At 36.2% G+C, this 22,412-nt stretch overlaps 1 long non-coding RNA gene across 1 annotated transcript in view; it reads right to left on the bottom strand.

Annotated features, from left to right (window-relative positions):
* LOC136794274 (uncharacterized) overlaps positions 1–22,412 on the bottom strand; it is a 69,607-nt gene that overhangs the window by 45,894 nt on the left and 1,301 nt on the right. Inside the window, exon 2 of the long non-coding RNA XR_010840821.1 lies at positions 5,880–5,975. This is a non-coding gene — a long non-coding RNA (uncharacterized lncRNA). The remainder of the gene's footprint in view (positions 1–5,879; positions 5,976–22,412) is intronic.

Genomic DNA, 22,412 nt, shown 5'->3' on the forward strand with positions numbered 1-22,412 from the left:
TAGCCAGCAAACATCAACCCAAACACACGCTCTCCCTGTCTTTTGCCTGGTGTGCTTGTTTAAAAGAGCCTCTGTACCACTAAATTATGAGTATGGTGAAATGTTGCAATCTCTATTTTGTTATCTCTGAAGGCCTCAATAAAAAGTGAATTGCCTTGGTGCTAGGTATTGGTTTTTTTACATGTACTCTTTTTAGGGAAAAAATAAAGTCTGAAGAGTGAGGAGGCAGAAGTGGGAAAGAAGCTTAGAGAGCAGTTTCATCACCTACAAAATAATAAAGCAAAATGCTACACTGTATATACTACACACCTGAATGGTCTTACAACTGGACTGCGAGATAGACCAGGCATCTCAACCACAGTGGACTTCAAATCCTAAGGGATTCTACATTACCCCTGACCTCACGTTTCATTCTCTTGCTCTAGATTCCAAGTTGTTTAAAAATTGCTCATGCTTTTTTTGCATTCTAGAAAAAAAGTAACTAAAAAAACCCACAACTATTAGTGTTAAATGGTGAATAGTTATGTTGCAGTTTATTTTTTATATATAAACCTCAATAAGTTAAGCTATTTGTGTTTTCTTTTACTCTTAGTTGTGTTGGTTGACTCTGAATATTAAATCTACTGCTTCTAAATAGGATAACAAATGATGTACTTTAGCTCCTGAGAAAAGGGTTAGGTAACTTGGGCTCCCTCTGGTGTCTGCCTAGTCCCTTTTGCAGTAGCTAAAAGGGACAGAAAAAAAAAAAAAAAAAAAATCAAAGTTTTAAAATATCAACTTCTATAATAAAAACTATCAAAAAATAGCAAGAATAACTTGTATTTTTTAATATAGCCTTCCATAAGAAGTATCCACAACATTTAAATTAATTTGAAACAAGGAAATGGGCATTCTTATGATAGACATTTAATATCCAGAGACTGTTGTTTGCTGGAAATGAGACCATAAGACAAATGTAATTTTGGAATGGTCCTTAGAAATCTTGCCATTCAAATCCCTAAGCTCTGTAAAAACTGGTTGTTTATCATTAAAAGAGTTAGCGCTAAAATCTATACTTAATAGGTGAGCTTATTAGTATCAGTATCAAATATATTAAATCAAAACTATTTGTACAAAAAACCCACATCATGTTTAACCAGATTTGTGCCCCACCCCCCAAAAAATTCTTCATTTAAGTATTAAGAAATTTCAGAAAACTAAAAAATTTCACAAGTTTTACAAGTTTTATAAACTTTGTAAAAGGCTGTTATGTGATTTAAGGAAGGTAACAAAGAGGTGACAGCTTGTAATTAGATGCAAGACACTCTATGTTCTGATCTTGATTATTTCATTAAACTCTGTGTTGTGAACGAGTACTTTTAAATCTATTGGACTTTGTTATATTAATGTTGGATCAGTTATGATCCAACAAAATTTGGATCCAAACTGATCCAAATTCAGTTTGGTTTGAATTGACCAATCCATCTTAGCCTGGGAACCCCAAAACACTCACCCCATGGACCTTAATAAAGACATGTGCTCCATAGATAAGCACATATCTTCTGCTAATATTTTGTAATTATATCACATGATGCTGGATAACTTACTTGACTGCCATATTAAAAGGGTTAAAATATGCAAAGACTATTTCATATAATAGAAATAATTCACAAGTCTTCTAATCAAGGTTAGGTGAAATTTAAAATTTTTTAAAAGTTCAAAAAAAATTAGAATATGAATTTTTGTCAACTCCTGTAAAATATCCCTGGCCAAGACAGAAATCTGAAGTTCCTTAGTAACATAATGCCATTACTGTAGTTCTTTGTTGCCTTTAAGACACCCTGCTTAAACGAAACAAAACAAAATAAAACAAACAAACAAAAACAAGACATATGTCTTTTCTTCCTTCAAGAATATGTAATTATCTATGAAAAAATACAAGTTTTCTCAATAAAAAAGTTTGCTTTTTAGGTCAACTAGTGAGAAAATCATCTCCAGATATGCTAGTGGGAAGAATAAACTTGAGTTGAATGTCTACTTTGGTGCTTCCTCTTCCTAAGACTTCAGCCACCATGTCTCTCTAGGAATAGCAGCACATATTGAACAAAGAGGAGCTCTTTTGAGCATCTGGAGGAAGTCTGAGGTACTCCAGTTGACAGGGAGATTATACTGAGAGATTTGAAAAAAGAGCTTTGGAAAGCCTAGTTGGTGAAGCAATCTTTTTAAAAGCCCAGCTCTAAAAGCTTTACCACTTTATGGTAAAAGAAACTTCTTGTTAGAGCTGCAAACTTAAATCTCTAATTCCCACACATTCTTTTCTTCATTTGAAGTCTGGCACTGCAGTAAACAACTTTATGTACCGGACTCAATTTTTGCATGTTTTTAGACTAGAGAAGTTATATAGGGCATTGGGTTCTCAGGGAAGGAAAAGTAGTTTATTCATCTTTCATGGACCACAAATAATTTCTACTTTTCTTCCAGATTGCCATGCTGAATCATCAAAGGAGAGACAATAGTGAAAGATATCAACTTAACAATACTTCTCCCATGTCCAGGTGTGAGAGACAGGAACAGGAATACAGAAATAGGTTTCCCTGACTATCAGCAAGAAACCACCATTTGGGCAGAAAGCAAAGGTCCTTATCATGTTCTAGTCCATCTAGATGTTGACATAAATGTGGCACTTATTTTGCTTTTCTGTAAAAAGCAAATTGTAAATTTAAAATGCACTATATTTAGTTGTATTATATTTAGTAATTTTGCCTGTCATTATAATATTGCCTTGTATTTCTAGTTTAATTTTTTGTATTTTGTAATTCTATTTAGCCAAAAACGAACTGCTTTTTATCAGACTTAAACACATTTCAAGGTAGAAGTAAGAATATTTATATAAACTCTGTCATGCATTTTCTCTAAGTTCAAGAAAAAAATGCAAAATAAAGGTAAAATAATTTTTTTTAAGTTTAATAAACCTGAAGGTATTAATAAAGTGATGGCATATGCATAACTCCATATGGATGCAGTATAGAGGCAATAATATATGCATCACTAATTATTCTAATTATGTTTATTTCAAAATGGCATAAGAAAAGGTCCAGCAAGTTGTATAAGGCAAATGAGTGGTAAACCACAATGCCTTTTTTTTTTCTTTTGCAGTACGCGGGCCTCTCACCACTGTGGCCCCTCCTGTTGCGGAGCACAGGCTCCGGACGCGCAGGCCTAGCGGCCATGGCTCACGGGCCCAGCCACTCCGCGGCATGTGGGATCCTCCCGGACCGGGGCACGAACCCACGATCCCTGCATCGGCAGGTGGACTCTCAACCACTGCGCCACCAGGTAAGCCCTTTCCACAATGCATTTTTATTTCCAAGTAGATAAACCCTCTTCTCCATGCAATCCTAAAATGTCATACCTGTATGTGATCCCAAACTATAACATCATGTTCAATTGATTGTTCTAAAGTGTTACCTATAATTTACCAATCAGCACAAGTTGTAGAGGACTTTATCATACATAGCAAATAACACACAAGGAAAGGCTTTCAATGTGTATGGCCATCAAGGTTTTAAAATTATATTATTTCATTTACATCATGGTTTTCTTGAAAAAAAAAAAAAAGACCCATTAGCCATCATACTATTATAGTATAGATCAAAGTACTCTGCTCTGAATCCATTACCCAAAGATAGATATGTTGAAATGCAATTGTTAATGCATCCAATGCTACTATCGTTCTGATATTTCATATATCAGAGTAATGGGTCTGGAGAACCAAATCAATTCTGAGCCTTGGACGGGCAATCAAAACCCCACTGGGAAGAACACAGGATAGAAACTGCTTCAAACAAGTGTTCAAAATAGCAAAGGGGAAAAAAAAAAACAAGCGCATGGAAGTCACAGCGAAATGCCAGATTTTCTAATAATGGAATGGGATCCAGTGACCAATAATACCATTACATTAATTTCCACACTTAACAGTGGTGTAACAGTATTTCTTTGACCTATCCTCTATCTAACTAAGTATAAATACGGACACAGATAAAAGAGTGGTGTGTAAAATATCATTTTAAGCACAGAGCTTTCTTTTTATGCTGGTGACAGAAATATATGTTTGTTTGTTAGGTTTGGGAGAGGGTAGCAAGTGAAAAAGGCCCAACTTAATATATTCATGACTCTGAACATGCCACTTAATATCTCTGGACTGCAGTTTTAAGCTTAAGGGCTTGGATCAGTTCTGCTGAAAGGCCCTGGAGCTATAGAGTCTTATGATCCTGGGGCAGGCTCTTTATGGACTCTCATTGGCTACAAGCTATGAGGCCAGCTCATGGCACACAGATTGCCTAAAGGGCTGCATCTGCTTCCTGAACATCCATTCCAGCCTTTTCAGAGAACATACCAAAACAGAATGGCATGTGAACCATGTTTTTTCCCCTCTTCTATTTGCACTTCATTCATTTCAGAGTTCACTGCTTTGTTCTTGTCTATTACAGGCAGAAAATGAACTCTGGAGACACATGGCATTCTCCCGTAGGACAGAATGACACTAAGTATATAGCCCATTATTTGCTAAGCTAGAATTTTTTCCAGTAATTCCTCGAGATAAAAAAAAATAATAATCTCACTGCATAAAGGCCTATTTTGCTATTATTAAATTGATTTCTGTAGATTATTATTCAACACTTAAGTGAAAATCCAACAGTGCACCAGGTGCCGTCAGAACACAAAGTGCGTCACATTTCCCACCCCGTGGGCATAATTGCGATCTACATCAGACAGGTAAATCAAACCAAGACAAACTCTGACAGCTTTCCCAAACGCAGCGGTCATCTCAGCGTGACTGAAGCCTTAAGGTGATACTATGTAGCAACATAGCTTCTGCTACTTTATTATCAGGCCAAATTTATCTTGAATGCAACTGCTTTTTAAAGATGTTAGAACTAAAATAGTACCGGTAATACATTCTGTGACCGTGTTCAAAATTTCCTTACCAACTGAAAAGAAAAGGAACATGGTGGTACACTGTAACATAATTTATGTTAGTGCCTCTTTAATTGTGTTTGCAGTATTCACAAGGAAGCATTCTGTTTGGATAATTACTCATCTTTATGAAGATCAGTAATTTGGCTCACGAACACTTCAGAAAATTACTCAAAATGTTGCAAGAAGAGAATTTCCTACAAACACTCAGACCCACAGAGTATAAATAAGTGCTTCTTTCATCCTCCTTCCACCAGAATATTTTAAGAAACTCTTCTAAGCATTTTTGTGTTTTTAAGTTGTTCATAAGAAGGCCTTTTTTTTTGGTAACAAGGGAGTCAGTTATTTTCCTTTTATTATGTGTACAATTCATTATGCCATACACTAAAAATATTATAAACATTATGACTTGGGGGCAATTAAATACATGCTAAGATACTTAGAAGTAATAAATAAATCCAGCATGCACAAAATAAAAGTATTAAATGTCATCTCTCTATATATAAAGATGTACCATCATTAATATTTATTTAACAGCACATTGGGTATTATTATTTATTTGTACATTATTTCGAATTGTTGCCAACCAGTAAAATAATAGTTTCTAAAATTACAAATTTTACATAAAGATATATATTGTCTGTGTCATAATTAATGTTTCAAAACTTGATAACTATCAGAGATCAACAGACTAACATTGTGAACCTTTTTAATATTAAGTTATCCATCTAGAATTTTTGTTAATTTAATCGATGGTTTTTTCATTTAGTCAACTAAGTATATCAAAATTGTAATCTGTGGGGACGTTCTTCAAAATGTTCTCCCCCTTTTCCTTTTTAAAAACTTCTTGTTTTCTTAAGAGCCTTTAGTAAGTGGCTTGTGAGTGCATTATATGTCAAGGAGATGTAAACTGATTGACATACCAGTTTTTGTGGTCAAGGATATCTGGGTCCAAACCACAGCTCATGACTTTGTGATCTTGTCCGGCTGCTAGAGCTCTTTGTCCTCAGGTTTCTCATCTATGACATGGGAATAAAAACAGATCTGTAAATATCTGTTGGATATTTACCAAGTTGTTAATGAACGTTGTTGGAGGAGGTTATCGAGAAAACAATACCGCTGGGCTGACCCTGGAGCTGAACTCAGGCAATCAGAGGGCACTCACCTCTCCCCATCCTTGGAATGTACATTTGTCCACCTTTCGCACAGGGGAACCATTTTCAAGGATGCAGCCTTGAGATAACAAGATATTGCTGAGACCATCTGTACTGTATACATGACTGAACTCAGATATGGCCTCTATATAAACTTTTAATATTCTGGAGAGCTGGTGCAAAGATCTACTAATCTTGCAGGTCACCCAAGACAAGCCTTATATGTAAGTTTCCTTGCTTATTAAACCTGACATTTACCAATCTGGAGTGGTCTGCCACTTTCTTCAGACTACTATCTCTCCTTTCACCCAGGAAGCTCCCAACTTTTCAAACCAACAAAAGTGAATATGAGTATGTTCTCTAGCTTTAGATATGGCACATACTTTATATTATACTATAATTATATTTTACCCCAAGCTGTTTTTATTCATTATATTATAGCCATCATGGTAAGAGCATATTCATTTTAATTATAGACTAACCAAATTTAATTTTCCTTTACAATCGAAATCTAGTAAGCACCTATAATAAAGCAAGTAATTCTATATGTTACCCAAAAAAAGTCTATTATAAAGGACTGTTAATATAATGCTTTCTGAACTACCTAACTGTATTAAATCTGAATCTAACTCCTATTTTCTCTCAAAGAAATTGAGAGAAAGAATTTGCCTTATGCTTAAAGAATTGATTAGAGAGGAGGACCTTCAAGATAGTGGAGGAGTAAGACATGGAGATCAACTTCCTCCCAACAGATACATCAAAAATACATCTACATGTGGAACAACTCCTACAGAACACCTACTGAATGCTGGCAGAAGACCTCAGACTTACAAAAAGGCAAGAAACTCCCCATGTACCTGGGCAGGGCAAAAGAAAAAAGGAAAAACAGAGACAAAAGAATATGGATGGGACCTGCACCTCTGGGAGGGAGCTGTGAAGGAGAAAAAGTTCCCACACACTAGGAAGCCCATTCACTGGTGGAGATGGAGGCTGGGCGGGGGGTGGGGAAGCTTTGGAGCAACAGAGGAGAGTGCAGCAACAGGGGTGCAGAGGATAAAGCAGAGAGATTGCTGCACAGAGAATCGGTGCCAGCCAGCACTCACCAACCAGAGAGGCTTATCTGCTCACCTGCAGGACTGGGCGGGGGCTGGGAGCTGGAGACTCGGGCTTCAGAGGTCAGATCCCAGGGAAAGGACTGGGGTTGGCTGTGAACACAGCCTGAAGGGGGCTAGTGAGCCACAGCTCGCCAGGAGAGAGTCCAAGAAAAAGTCTGGACCTTCCCAAGAGGCAAGAGACTATTGCTTTGGGGGCGCGAGGAGAGGGGATTCAGAGCACTGCCTAAAGTAGCTTCAGAGACAGGCGTCAGCTGTGGCTATTAGCGCAAACACCAGAGATGGGCATGAAATGCTAAGGCTGCTCCTGCAGCCACTAAGAAGCCTGTGTGCAAGCACAGGTCACTGTCTACACCTCCCCTCCTGGGAGCCTGTGCAGCGTGCCATTGCCAGGGTCCCGTGATCCAGGGACAACTTCCTCGGAAGAACACATGGCATGTCTCAAGCTGTTGCAACATCACACTGGCCTCTGCTGCAGCAGCCTTGTCCCGCATTGCAGTTATAACTACCGTACGCCTCCATCCCTCAGCCTGAGTGAGGCAGAGGCTCTGAATCAGCCGCTCCTTTAACCCCCTCCTGTCTGGGTGAAGAACATATGCCAGAGGGTAACATACATGCAGAGGTGGGGCCAAGTCCAAAGCTGAGCCCCAGGAGCTGTGCAAACAAAGAAGAGAAAGGGAAATTTCTCCCAGCAGCTTCAGGAGCAGTGGATTAAATCTCCACAATCAACTTGATGTACCCTGCATCTGTGGAATACCTGAATAGACAACGAATCATCCCAAAACTGAAGCAGTGGACTTTGGGAGCAAATGTAGACTTGGGGTTTGCTTTCTGCATCTAATTTGTTTCTAGTTTTATGTTTATCTTAGTTTAGTATTTAGAGCTTATTATCATTGGTAGATTTGTTTATTGATTTGGTTGCTCTCTTCCTTTTTAAAAAAATATATATATTTTTTTTCCTTTTTCTCTTTTTGTGAGTATGTATGTATATGCGTCTGTGTGATTTAGTCTGTATAGCTTTGCTTTTCCCATTTGTCCTAGGGTTCGGTCTATCCATTTTTTAGTATAGTTTTTAGTGCTTGTTATCATTGGTGGATTGGTTTATTGGTTTGGTTGCTCTCTTCTTTTTTTAAAAAAATTACTTTTCTATATTTTTATTTTAATAATATTTTTATTTTTTACTTTAATAACTATATTTTATTTATTTTATTTTTCTTTCTTTCTTCTTTTTTCTTTTTTTTTTTTTTCTTTTCTCCCTTTTCTTCTGAGCCGTGTGGCTGACAGGGTCTTGGTGCTCTGGCTGGGTGTCAGGCTTAAGCCTCTGAGGTGGGAGAGCCGAGTTCAGGACATTGGCCCATCAGAGACTTCCTGGCCCCTCGTGATATCAATCAGCAAGAACTATCCCAGAGACCTCCATCTCAATGCTAAGATCCAGCTCCACTCAATGACCAGCAAGTTCCAGTGCTGGACACCCCATGCTGATCAACTAGCAAGGCAGGAACACAACCACACCCTTTAGCAGAGAGGCTGCCTAAAATCATAATAAGTACCTAGATGCCCCCAAACACACCAATGGACATGGTCCTCACCACCAAAAAGACAAGATCCAGCCTCATCCATCAGAACAGGGGCACCAGTCCCCTGCACCAGGAAGCCTATCCAACCTTACTGACTGGGGGCAGACACCAAAAACAATGGGAACTATGAACTTGCAACCTGTGAAAAGGAGACCCCAAACACAGTAAGTTAAGCAAAATTAGAAGAGAGAGAAATATGCAGCAGATGAAGGAGCGAGGTAAAACCCCACCAGACCAAATAAATGAAGAGGAAATAGGAAGTCTACCTGAAAAATAATTCAGAATGATGATAGTAAAGATGATCCAAAATTGGAAATAGAATGGAGAAATACAGGAAACATTTAACAAGGACCAAGAAGAATTAAAGAGCAAACAAACAATGATGAACAACACAATAAATGGAATTAAAAATTCTCTAGAAGGAATCAATAGCAGAATAACTGAGGCAGAAGAACGGATAAGTGACCCGGAAGATAACATAGTGGGAATAACTACTGCAGAGCAGAATAAAGTAAAAAGAATGAAAAGAATTGAGGACAGTCTCAGAGACTTCTGAGACAACATTAAATGCACCAACATCCGAATTATAGAGGTCCTAGAAGAAGAAGAGAAAAAGAAAGAGACTGAGAAAATATTTGAAGAGATTATAGTTGAAAAATTTCCTAATATGGGAAAGGAAATAGTCAATCAAGTCCAGGAAGCACAGAGAGTCCCATACAGGATAAACCCAAGGAGAAACATGCCAAGACACATTTTAATAAAATTATTAAAAATTATATACAAAGAAAAACTATTAAAAGCAGCAAGGGAAAAACAACAAATAACATACAAGGGAATCCCCAATGGTTAATAACTAAACTTTCCACAGAAACTCTGCAAGTCAGATGGGAGTGGCAAGACATATTAAAAATGATAAAAGGGAAAAACCTACAACCAAGATTACTCTACCCAGCAAGGATCTCATTCAGATTTCATGGAGAAATTAAAACCTTTACAGACAAGCAAAAGCTAAGAGAATTCAACACCACCAAACGAGCTTTAAAACAAATGCTAAAGGAACTCCTCTAGGCAGGAAACACAAGAGAAGGAAAAGACCTACAATAACAAACTTAAAACAAATAAGAAAATGGTAATAGGAGCATACATATCAATAATTACCTTAAATGTAAATAGATTAAATACTCCAACCAAAAGACATAGACTGGCTGAATGGATACAAAAACAAGACCCACATATATGCTGTCTACGAGAGACTGACTTCAGATCTAGGGACACATAGAGACTGAAAGTGAGGGGATGGAAAAAGATATTCCATTCAATTGGAAACCAAAAGAAAGCTGGATAAGCAATTCTCATATCAGACAAAATAGACTGTAAAATAAAGACTATTACAAGAGACAAAGAAGGACACTACATAATGATCAAGGGTTCAATCCAAGAAGAAGATATAACAATGGTAAATATTTATGCACCCAACATAGGAGCACCTCAATACATACAGCAAATGCTAACAGCCATAAAAGGGGAAATTCACAGTAACACAATCATAGTAGGGGACTTTAACACCCCACTTTCACCAATGGACAGATCATCCAAAATGAAAATAAATAAGGAAACACAAGCTTTAAATGATACATTAAACAAGATGGACTTAATTGATATTTATATGACATTCCATCCAAAAACAACAGAATACACTTTCTTTTCAAGTGCTCATGGAACATTCTCCAGGATAAATCATATCTTGGGTCACTAATCAAGTCTTGGTAAGTTTAAGAAAATTGAAATTGTATCAAGTATCATTTCCGACCACAACACTATAAGAATAGATATCAACTACAGAAAAAAAAATGTAAAAAATACAAACACATGGAGGCTAAACAATACACTACTTAATAACCGAGAGGTCACTGAATAAATCAAAAAATACCAGAAACAAGTGACAATGAAAACATGACAACCCAAAATCTGTGGGATGCAGCAAAAACAGTTATAAGAGGGAATTTAATAGCAATACAATCCTACTTCAAGAAACAAGAAAAATCTTAGATAAACAACCTAAACCTCACACCTAAAGCAATTAGACAAAGGAGACAAAAAACCCCCAAAGTTACCAGCAGGAAAGAAATCTAAAGATCAGATCAGAATTAAATGAAAAAGAAATGAAGGTAACAGGACCAAAGATCCATAAAACCAAAAACTGGTTCTTTGCGAAGACAAACAAAATTGATAAACCGTTAGCCAGACTCATCAAGAAAAAAAGGGAGAAGGCTCAAATCAACAGAATTAGAAATGAAAAAGAAGTAACAACTAAAACTGCAGAAATACAAAGAATCATGAGAGATTACTACAAGCAACTTTATGCCAATTAAATGGACAACCTGGAAGAAATGGACACATTCATAGAAAAGCACAACCATCTGAGACTGAACCAGGAAGAAATAGAAAATATAAACAGACCAATCAGAAGCACTGAAATTGAAACAATGATTAAAAATCTTCCAACAAACAAAAGCCCAGGACCAGATGGATTCACAATTGAAATCTATCAAATACTTAGAGAAGAGCTAACACCTATCCTTCTGAAACTCTTCCAAAATATATCAGTGGGAGGAACACTCCCAAACTCATTCTACAAGGTCACTATCACCCTGATACCAAAACCAGACAAAGACGGCACAAAGAAAGAAAACTACAGGCCAATATCACTGTTGAACATAGATGCAAACATCCTAAACAAAATACTAGCAAACAGAATCCAACAGCACATTAAAAGGATCATACATCATGAGCAAGTGGGGTTTATCCTAGGAATGCAAAGATTCTTCAATATATGCAAATCAGTCAATGTGATAAACCATATTAACAAATTGAAGGATAAAAACCATTTGATCATCTCGATAGATGCAGAAAAAGCTTTCAACAAAATTCAACACCTCTTTACAATAAAATCTCTCCAGAAAGTTGGCATAAAGGGAATCTACCCCAACATAATAAAGACCATATATGACAAACCCACAGCCAACGTCATTCTCAATGGTGAAAAAGTGAAATCATTACACTAAGATCAGGAACAAGACAAGACTGCCCACTCTCACCACTATTATTCAACATAGTTTTGGAATTATTAGCCACAGCAATCAGAGAAGAAAAAGAAATAAAAGGAATCCAAAACAGAAAAAAAGTAAAATTGCCACTGTTTGCAGATGACATGATACTATACATAGAGAATCCTAAAGATGCTACCAGAAAACTTCTACAGCTAATCAATGAGTTTGGTAAAGTTTGGTAAAGTGGCAGGATACAAAATTAATGCACAGAAATCTCTTGCATTCCTATACACTAATGATGAAAAATCTGAAAGAGAAATTAAGGAAACACTCCCATTTACTATTGCAGCAAAATGAATAAAATACCCAGGAATAAACCTACCTAAGGAGAGAAAAGACCTGTATGCAGAAAACTATAAGGCACTGATGAAAGAAATTAAAGATGATACAAACAGATGGAGAGGTATACCATGTTCTTGGATTGGAAGAATCAACACTGTGAAAATGACTCTACTACCCAAAGCAATCTACATATTCAATGCAATCCCTATCAACCTACCAATGGCATTTTTCACAGAACTAGAACAGTAATTTCACAATTTTTATGGGAGCACAAGCGACCCCAAATAGCCAAAGCAATCTTGAGAAAGAAAAATGGAGCTGAAGGAATCGGGCTCCCAGACTTCAGACTATACTACAAAGCTACAGTAATCAACACAGTATGGTACTGGCACAAAAACAGAAATATAGATCAATGGAACAGGATAGAAAGCCCAGAGATAACCCCACGCACATATGGTTAGCTTATCTTTGATAAAGTAGGCAAGATATATAATGGAGAAAAGACAGCCTCTTCAATAAGTAGTGCTGGGGAAACTGGACAGCTACATGTAAAATAATGAAATTAGAACAATCCCTAACACCTGACACAAAAATAAACTCAAAATGAATTAAAGACCTAAATCTAAGGCCAGACATTATAAAACTCTTAGAGGAAAACATAGGCAGAACACTCTATAACATAAATCAGAGCAAGATCCTTTTTGACCCACCTTCTAGAGAAATGGAAATAAAAACAAAAATAAATAAATGGGACCTAATGAAACTTAAAAGCTTTTGCACAACAAAGGAAACCATAGGCAGGACGAAAAGACAACCTGCAGACTGGGAGAAAATATTTGGAAACGAAGCAACTGACAAAGGATTTATCTCCAAAATATACAAGCACCTCATGCAGCTCAATATATTAAAAAAAAAAAAAAAAAAAAAAAAAAAATCCAAAAATGGGCAGACCTAAATAGACATTTCTCCAAAGAAGGTATACAGATTACCAACAAACACATGAAAGAATGCTCAACATCACTAATCATTACAGAAATGCAAATCAAAACCACAATGAGGTATCACCTCACACCAGTCAGAATGGCCATCATCAAATATCTACAAACAATAAATGCTGGAGAGTGTGTGGAGAAAAGGAAACCCTCTTGCATTGTTGGTTGGAATGTAAATTGATACAGCCACTATGGAGAATAGTATGGAGGTTCCTTAAAAAACTACAAATAGAACTACCATATGACCCAGCAATCCCACTACTGGGCATATACCCTGAGAAAACCATAATTCAAAAAGAGTCATATACCACAATGTTCATTGCAGCACTATTTACAATAGCCAGGACATGGAATCAACCTAAGTGTCCATCGACAGATGAATGGATAAAGAAGATGTGGCACATATATACAATGGAATATTACTCAACCATAAAAGGAAATAAAATTGAGCTATTTGTAGTGAGGTGGATTGACCTAGAGTCTTTCATACAGAGTGAAGTAAGTCAGAAAGAGAAAAACAAATACCATATGCTAACATATATATATGGAATCTAAAAGAAAAAAAAAATGGTTCTGAACAACCTAGGGGCTGGACAGGAATAAAGATACAGACATGCCGAATGGACTTGAGGACACAGGGAGGGGGAAGGATAAGCTGGGACGAAGTGAGAGAGTGGCATGTACATATATACACTACCAAATGTAAAATAGATAGCTAGTTGAAAGCAGTCGCATAGCACAGAGAGGTCAGTTCAGTCCTTTGTGACCACCTAGAGGGATGGGATAGGGAGGGTGGGAGGGAGATGCAAGAGGGAGGGGATATGGGGATATATGTATACCTATAGTTGATTCACTTTGTTATACAGCAGAAACTAACACACCTTTGTAAAGCAATTATACTCCCATAAAGATGTATAAAAAGAAATAAAGAAATAGTTGATTAGAGCCAATTACTTTTTATTTATTGAGTATTTTATCAGAGTTGTTTAGAAAAATGTATAAAACCTCTTTTGTTTTTGAATTTTAGCCAATAAATTTTCAGCCCGTGATGATTTGCCTCGGTTTTGCACTTTTAATTCAGTTTTTGGCATTGGTAGCTATAGTTACTTTGGTAATTATAGGTGAAAGCTGAATTAAGAAGATAGGAATCTATTCATATATAATAATGGCATTAGAGTCACCAATAAATAAAACTGCTCCTCTGAAATCACTTGAATAGAATTTAACTTTTAAAGAATATCCTAACAGGCAATACTCTCACACTTCATTTAGAAAATAAATTACAGAATTATATTATGTAGTGATTAGGTAATTGATCTTGCATTTTTCCATTTTTAAGCTTTCTGTAGCACAAAAATTATTACTCTGGATTCAAGTTATAATTTTGCTCTTTAAGCTCAGTGAATTTGGGCACGTCATTTAATTTTTCTAAGCATCAATTGTTTTCATTTGTAATTTTAGAGAGTCAGACTCATATGTTATATCTAAAATCTCTCATCCCTTTGATTAGTGACTATGGAGTATACATTATGATTGTACGGAGAACAAAATGTTTAGTTTACTACTGTATATTTGTTTGTAAGTAAAAGGAGATCCATGAATAAAAGCCTTATAAATAATTATGTTTATTAGGACTTTTGATTTCAAAGAAGAAAAACGTCTTCCTGCAAATCTACCAAATAATATATTCAAATAAACAGAGTTAAGAGAGAAACAGTGAATTAGACAACACTTTGGTCTTTCTAATATTAAGTGAACCCAGTTTTACTATACTTAAGGGTTACTGTGATACTTTCTTGAGACACTACCTGTAATTTGAAGAAGATATTCTTAAAGGTTAAATTTTCTGAAGATTGATTTTATTTCTTGTATGAACAATGAATTTTGAGGTTACATTTTATAAACACTCTTTAATATTTCCATCTGTTAATTTCAAGATGCATTGGGTATAATTATTATTTTAATAAGGGCTGCAGTAAAGAGTGTATTCAAGTAGCAGGCTTCATGGAAGTTGCCATAGTCCTGGTTCTCCTTACAGCATTTTCCACCCTCCCTGTGCAATCTGTATTAGCACTGGTTTCTCAATACCACTAGATTCTTAAATACGGATTATCTATTTCAGGGATAAGGTAAAAACAGACCCTCATATTTTGGATTAACGTACATACACTACTATATATAAAATAGATAAGCAACAAGGACCTACTGTATAGCACAGGGAACTCTACTCAATATTTCGTAATAGTCTATAGGGGAAAAGAATCTGAAAAATTATATATATAAATTAATTATTTTGCTGTATACCTGAAACTAACACAACATTGTAAACAAACTATACTTCAATTTTAAAAAATCCTCAAGGGTTTTAAGACAATGCTGTTTGAGCTCTGATGAATTAAATAGCACTACAATTCATTTTAGAATTACCCCAGCCCTTCAGTATAAGTGCTACCTTTAGAAGCATTACTAGGTTCACAATTCTGGGTCTGGTCTCAATAGTCATTTATTAGTGTTATTATGGAAACAGTTATGAGAACAAGGAAGAGGAAACCGGTACAGGATCCAGGCAGGGTCAGTTATCATGGTAGTAGGCATGAGGTCATTGTGAAATATCAGAAGACATGCTCTGAAGTAGTAAGAAAGGGATGGGGTCAATATCAAAGCTGGTAAAGACAGTACAAAACTGGACTGCAAATCCAACATGCTGAAAGGAGATACGTAACCAGGATATAAAGCCAAAAATAGAGCAGAGAAACCAAGGAAGACAACAATAACAAGGAAGGCACTGAGGTTTTAGGTGAGTCTGGAGCAATTCCATAGATGGATCAGAGGGCCCCATGCATGCCCTCATCCTGGCTTACCTGGGCACATTTTTAACAAGGACAAGATGCCTAGATGACTGGCTGTAAGTCAGTTTAAGTGACATTATCTTTTGTTTTATTTAATATGCAGCAGAGTATTAAGTACATTGAAACGAGGCTCATATCACTTAACTGTAAAATACTATTCAAGTAACAATTCTTGTAAAAGTTCTCCAAAAGATGATTTAAACAAACATTTAATTCTGGCTTTATCTTGGATGTGGATTTCAATCAAAAGGCAATAAATAATATAAGCAATGCTTATTCTCATTCTCCTTCCCTTAAGTAATCAGCCCTGCTCCATTGTTTTTACTTTTAAACATTCATTCAACAGATATTTATTGAATCCTTATCATCCTCCAGGAGCTGTTGTAGGCACTGGACATGTATCAGTGAAGAAAATAAACTATTTCTTCATGCTTTTTATCCACAGATACATCTCTTATTAGTCCTTCTGGAAACCAACCCAGGTTTTAACTCTTCCTTGATTATTTTTTTTAATCTATGAACTTTTTGCTCAACAATTTACTGGTTGTGGTAAAATCCACTGATTAAATTAATTTAGCACTCTAGACATGTAGCAGTTTGCTGAATGGGTCTTAATGTTTAATAAGCAGCCATTTCAGGAGACTGTTAGCAACTTTTGCATTTTTGAGCTTGAGTCAGACATGTGTTTGTTCTTGGAGGGATTCTACTGAAGTCCATTTCAATATAGAGCTATAAAGCATATATTCATCCATTTTTCTATGTTATCTCTGACCTAATGAAGTCATCTATGTGTGGCTTTTTCCACATTAAATGCTAAAGACACCATTTCGAAGCATAACTGAGTGTATGATTAGCAAGACTAGGCCTTTCTAGAAAGATAATATTTATCTTTTTTTAAAATTTTAATGAAGATAGACTGTACTGGCTTTAAAAGAACAGCTGGTTCTTAAGGCTCGACTTCCCTATCTCTGCCCCCCAAACATGCCATTCCCAAACATTTATTTACAAGAAGATAAGTGATAGTTCGTCAGGTCAATAGGACCTGGGAGCCTGGTCTTCTCGTAGGTGGGTCTACTTTGGGCCTACTTACAGGCTTATACTTAAATAAAGATATTTTACGTAAAGGATATGGAGGCCCATTGAGCTTGCATTTTTCATTTCACATGTTATCATTTAAATTGAGAAAACAAACCTGGAAAATTACTTTTCCATTATAATTATTCCCTTTTCAGGACTACAAGAGATCACACCATACACTTTGTAGTGTCAAATTTTGGTCTGGAATATGAGTGCAATTAAAAATACTTCTGAGAAAAATGGGGCAGGCTTTGGTTTTGAGAAGTGAACAAACTGCTCCTTTTCTAGGGACCCAGGGAGTTTTTCCCAGAGTCAGATGGAGAAAAATAATTTAGAGCAGAATTCCTTGACCTGCCATTCTGAATAATTATTTATTGTGGAGAGCAGGCTGTGCAAAGTAGGAAGCTTAGCAGCATCCCTGGCCTCTCCTCACTGGATGCCAGTAGCACCATCCTCCCGGTCATGACAACCCCAAAGTGTCTCCAGACAGGGTCAAATGTTTCCTGGGGGGGGGGCAAATCAGTTCTCAGTAGTGAAGGATTGGGTTAGAGAAATTCTTCTTGGGAAGGTATTTGATACCTAAAAAAATCATGGCACTAAGAAAGAGAATCCATTAAGAGGCCTCTATGTTGGAGAGAGGGAGAAGTGGCCAACAGTCTGCAAAAGAACTGGTACACATTTTTGGAGACAATTTTTTTAGAGCACTTTTAGACTGACAAAATTGAGAGGAAGGTAAAGAGATTTGCTATACACCCCTGTCCCCAAACATGCAGAGCCTGGCCCATTATAAATATTACTCACCAGAATGGTACATGTTTTAGGAAGGATGATCCTGCACTGACACATCATAATCACCCAAAGTCCTGAGTATTCACTCCTGATATTGTACATTCAGTTGGTGTGGACAAATATATACTGACATATCTCCATCATTATAACAGTCTTCACTGCCCTAAAAATTCTCTGTACTTCACCTGTTCATCTCTCCCCAACTCCCCCTGGCAACTACTGATCTTTTTATCATCTCACTAGTTTTACCTTTTTCCAGAATGTCATATCATTGGAATCAAACAGTATATAGCCTAATCGAATTGGCTTTTTTTTTTTTTTTTCACTTAGTTGCCCACAAAGATCCCCCATGTCTTTTCATGGTTTTATAGCTCTTTTTCTTTTAGCGCTGAATAAAATTCCATTGTGTGAATGCACCACAGTTTATCCATTCACCTACTGAAAAACATCTTGTTTCCTTCCAGTTTTGGCAATTATAAAGCTTCTATAAACATATGTTTGTGGATACTTGTGTGGACATAAAATTTCAACTCCTTCCGATAAATATCAAAGAGCTTATGCTGTATAGTACGAGTATATTTAGTTTTGTGAGAAACCACTGTTTTCTACAGTGGCTATATCTATTATCAAGTATACAAGGTTGGATTTCTCTTTTGTGTTTTGTGTGTCTCTCTTATTCTCAAGCTTCAGTATGCTTTATTAAACATCTGCGCTTGAGCACTGAGAAATTAAGATAGGTGGCTTTGATTTAGGCTTCAAGTGAAATGATACAACAACAAGGTATACCCTTGGGTAAACATACTAGTTCTTAGGATCTGGTGTGAAACATGCCAGGATTCCTCAGGCATCCTCAGATATCCGTAGTAGCAAATGCACTGGGATACTTAGACTACTGTTGATTTGTGTGGATATTGTGTGGAAATAAAAGAAAAGTTTGATGTTAGTAAACCAGAGAAGTTGAGAACATTTGGTCACTTACAACTATAATTTTTGAACTTCTTAACAAGTATAACGACAATTTCTGGATCCCAGAGCAGAAGAATAGGATTAAAGGGACATAAGATACTAAGAAGGAGACATCTTTCAGTACACCTTAAATTTCACAAATATGAATACACACATTTTCTAGAGTCTGATACTTCAGTTGAAGATGAATTAAAGGAAGAAATCACAGAACAGAAACTTTCAGGAAATTAACACACGAAATATAAAATAAAAATAAAATAAACAGTCAATGCTAATGTGAGTGAAGTGTTTTTGTCTTCCTGATTAGAGGGTAAATTATACACTTTGGAAAACAATTTAAGCATTTATGAACAATTTATGAATTCAGTACCTACACATGGTTGTATTTTTAAACCAGGTATTTAACTTCTAGTAGCCTAAGGGTGCAAAAGCTCTATGGAAAAGACCTTAACATTGCAGTGTTATTCATAATAATAAAAATCACAGAAAAACACTTAATGTCTTAGTGTAGGAAAATTGTTAAGTCTATTAGGGTACAATCCATGTAGTCAAATAAAGTTATTAAATTTATATTTGCAAAAGTTAATGATGATGTAAAATATTAATTTCCAAAATAAAACAAGGTAAAATATGCTAAGTAGCACTATCTCAAGTCATACTAAGAAAAAAATATATGTGAAATACTGGAGAAAATAATGCCAAAATGTTCAAGGGGTAGTCTCTGTCTGGTTGATAGAGTATAGACATTTCTAAATTATTTTATTACTAGAATGTAGGAATTTGAGAATTGTAAATATTAATTTATCATAAAATATGTAAATATATGTAGTTTCATTTCTCTGTTCCGATACTTTTGACATATCCAAGCTATTTATTTATTTTCAGGTCAATGTTTTCCATAAATGTTAAGTTCCTTGGTTTTAGGAAGGTCATCAAATCCAGTAACAGTTCTTAAATACATATTTATTTAAATATGAGGACTAATGATTTTAAAAGGTGGTAGGGAAAATGTGTTATTTTCCTTTAAGTGAGTGAGGATCATCTCATGTAATTTTAAAACGTAAGTTTTTTTAGCCTAAGTAATGTACATTACAGTAAATAAATGCGTGTATTCAAATAATGTGCAGTGGTTGATTATTAGGCAAATATTAATGGTTTGTGGATATATGAGGGAAACCCATTGCTACCAACAGCTTGCCTATTACTAATAGAATTGCTTATCTAATTTGAGAATTAATAGTAACATAACTCCATTGAGAAAAGGACCAGACGATCTTATGCAATAAGAGATTTTCAAATTTAATTACCTATTGTATTGCCCTGCAAAAATGCGTTCCACTAACGTTTTCTCCCAAACCTATACTTGTATGGAATCACTTGCTAGATATGAAGGATTTGTTGTTATCTAGTATGTAATAACTGCCCTCCATATGATAGGATTTGTGCTGGACATAACCTTGGTCAATACTATCTATGGACAGAAATATGATTTCTGAATGCCGTGATCAATATTTAGGCAACCTGCACTTCACATCACAACCCTTGTCATATCATATAAGTTCATTGCTAGCCACTGTTTAACTCCTTTTTCTGATATCATACTGTCCAGAATATATTCTTGAAATTGTGTTAATCACTGTTTAGTCATTATGTTACAGGTTCATTACATTGTCTGCTCTGGCCATCATGATATTTGCCAGAGATGTCTCGGTGAAGAAAAATATAATATCCCTTACAGTTAAGAAAATATTATCAGGCAAGTGGCAAATTATAGGCAATTATTGCATAATTTCAGAGAGAAGTGAGCAGTTATTCGCCCAGAGGAAACATGAAGTAGCCATGAAGCAAAATGACCCCATGTATCTTGAAAGAAATTAAAAAGTAAGAATCTGTGACAATTAGGTTGCCTCAGCACCATAAATCTCTCTGTTCTGTTTCTTAATTTCAAAGAAAATGGCTAAGCAGGTGAAGCATTTACGAAGGAAGGTTTTAAAATCTAAATTCCGCCACTAAAGCAGCTACTGTCAGATGCTCACAAACAGCCTGGTAAGACATCTAAAGTGTTGTATCAAGAAAGTTAAAATTATTTTCAAAGACATGATCATTAGAAAAAATGGCATTAATGGAGAAGGAAAGGCAAGAGCGGGGTCACCTATTTATAAAGGTTTCAGGCTCTCTGCCTATATATACAGGGAATATTTTTCTTCCTTTGTGGTAATAAAAAAGTCAAAACAGGCAATATTCTAGACAAGTAAATGAATAGGTATAATGGTTTGTGACATTTTAAAAATATAAATGAACACACAGACTGTCCCATTTCCTAATAGTATGATCTTAACACACATGAATTCTGTCAACAGAGAGACTAAAAACAAATAACATCAGAAACACAAAAAATAAAAATAACGCTTCAATCCTGTCCACAACACACCGTGGATCCTTCGGATCTATGTGTGGATTGTATACCTGCATGCTTTTTACAAGAGCTAATTGCAAATGAAGGAGGCAAAATCTCTCTGAGAAGATAATTTCCACACATAATGCCGCTTACCATTTTCTATCTCTCTGCCACTCCTTCGTGTTCATTTTATTGATTCTTTTCAAACAAATGTATCTGCTTTCATTTAATCATGCATCCAGTCTTGTTGGTATTTCCTACTACTCAGCTTTTTGTAGATTCCTGAGTTCTGTTCAACTTTCTCGTATTTTTATAAATGAAAAAAAAACTAAAGCTCCAACTAAGCCTCTTGAAACACTTCCCCAGGTAGATGGAAACTATGATAATTTGTCTTAAATGTAAATTATGAATCACATACATGAGGGAGGATGTATTTCTGTACCTTTTACATCCTGCCCAGTGCACATAGCTTAGTCATGTTCAGAGATTTGGCACCTTTGTTAATAGTACCCAACATCTGCACAATGGGAGGAAAGCATGACTGGAGTGTAGAGGGGAACCATGGGCAAAGGCGATTCGTCTACGTGTTACCCTCAAACCATCAATCTGCTGTGAAGTGGAATTGACCAAGACAAATGTCAGACTGTAGATCATTTCATCGTTGCGATGAATGGGCTTCTGATGCAGCCCAAAGAGGCACATCTCCCTGCTAAGAAGCAGTTTAGGCAAGTGGGGGAAGGCTGTCTCTGAATACGTGTCACCCTGCTTATTAAAACCTCATAGCAACTATGGAGTGACCCCAGGAGAGCCTCTGTTGATAAACTTTCTGAGGGTTACAATCCACAACCAGCCCTTAAGCCTTGGGGATGCGGACAGCCATTCTGGCTCTTCTTGATCATGTACACATGGACTTATGTTGTAAGAGGTGGTAAATAATAGTTTTGTGGGTTTGGGGGGCAAAATATGGTCCTAGACACCTTTTCCAACTCCATCCAACCTCTGTATTTTACACTCTGTACTTTTTTTCAAATTAGACTTCTCTCTATTCTCCACACAAGCTGTGTGCTTTCATGCCCCCAGGCTTTGCTTAAGCTCCTCTCTGTTTTGCCCATGTCCCTACCTACCCAATTTCTCCACTTTCTTTAAAGTT

Source organism: Kogia breviceps, chromosome 5 (genome assembly GCF_026419965.1).
Source record: "Kogia breviceps isolate mKogBre1 chromosome 5, mKogBre1 haplotype 1, whole genome shotgun sequence".
Taxonomy (NCBI): domain Eukaryota; kingdom Metazoa; phylum Chordata; class Mammalia; order Artiodactyla; family Physeteridae; genus Kogia; species Kogia breviceps.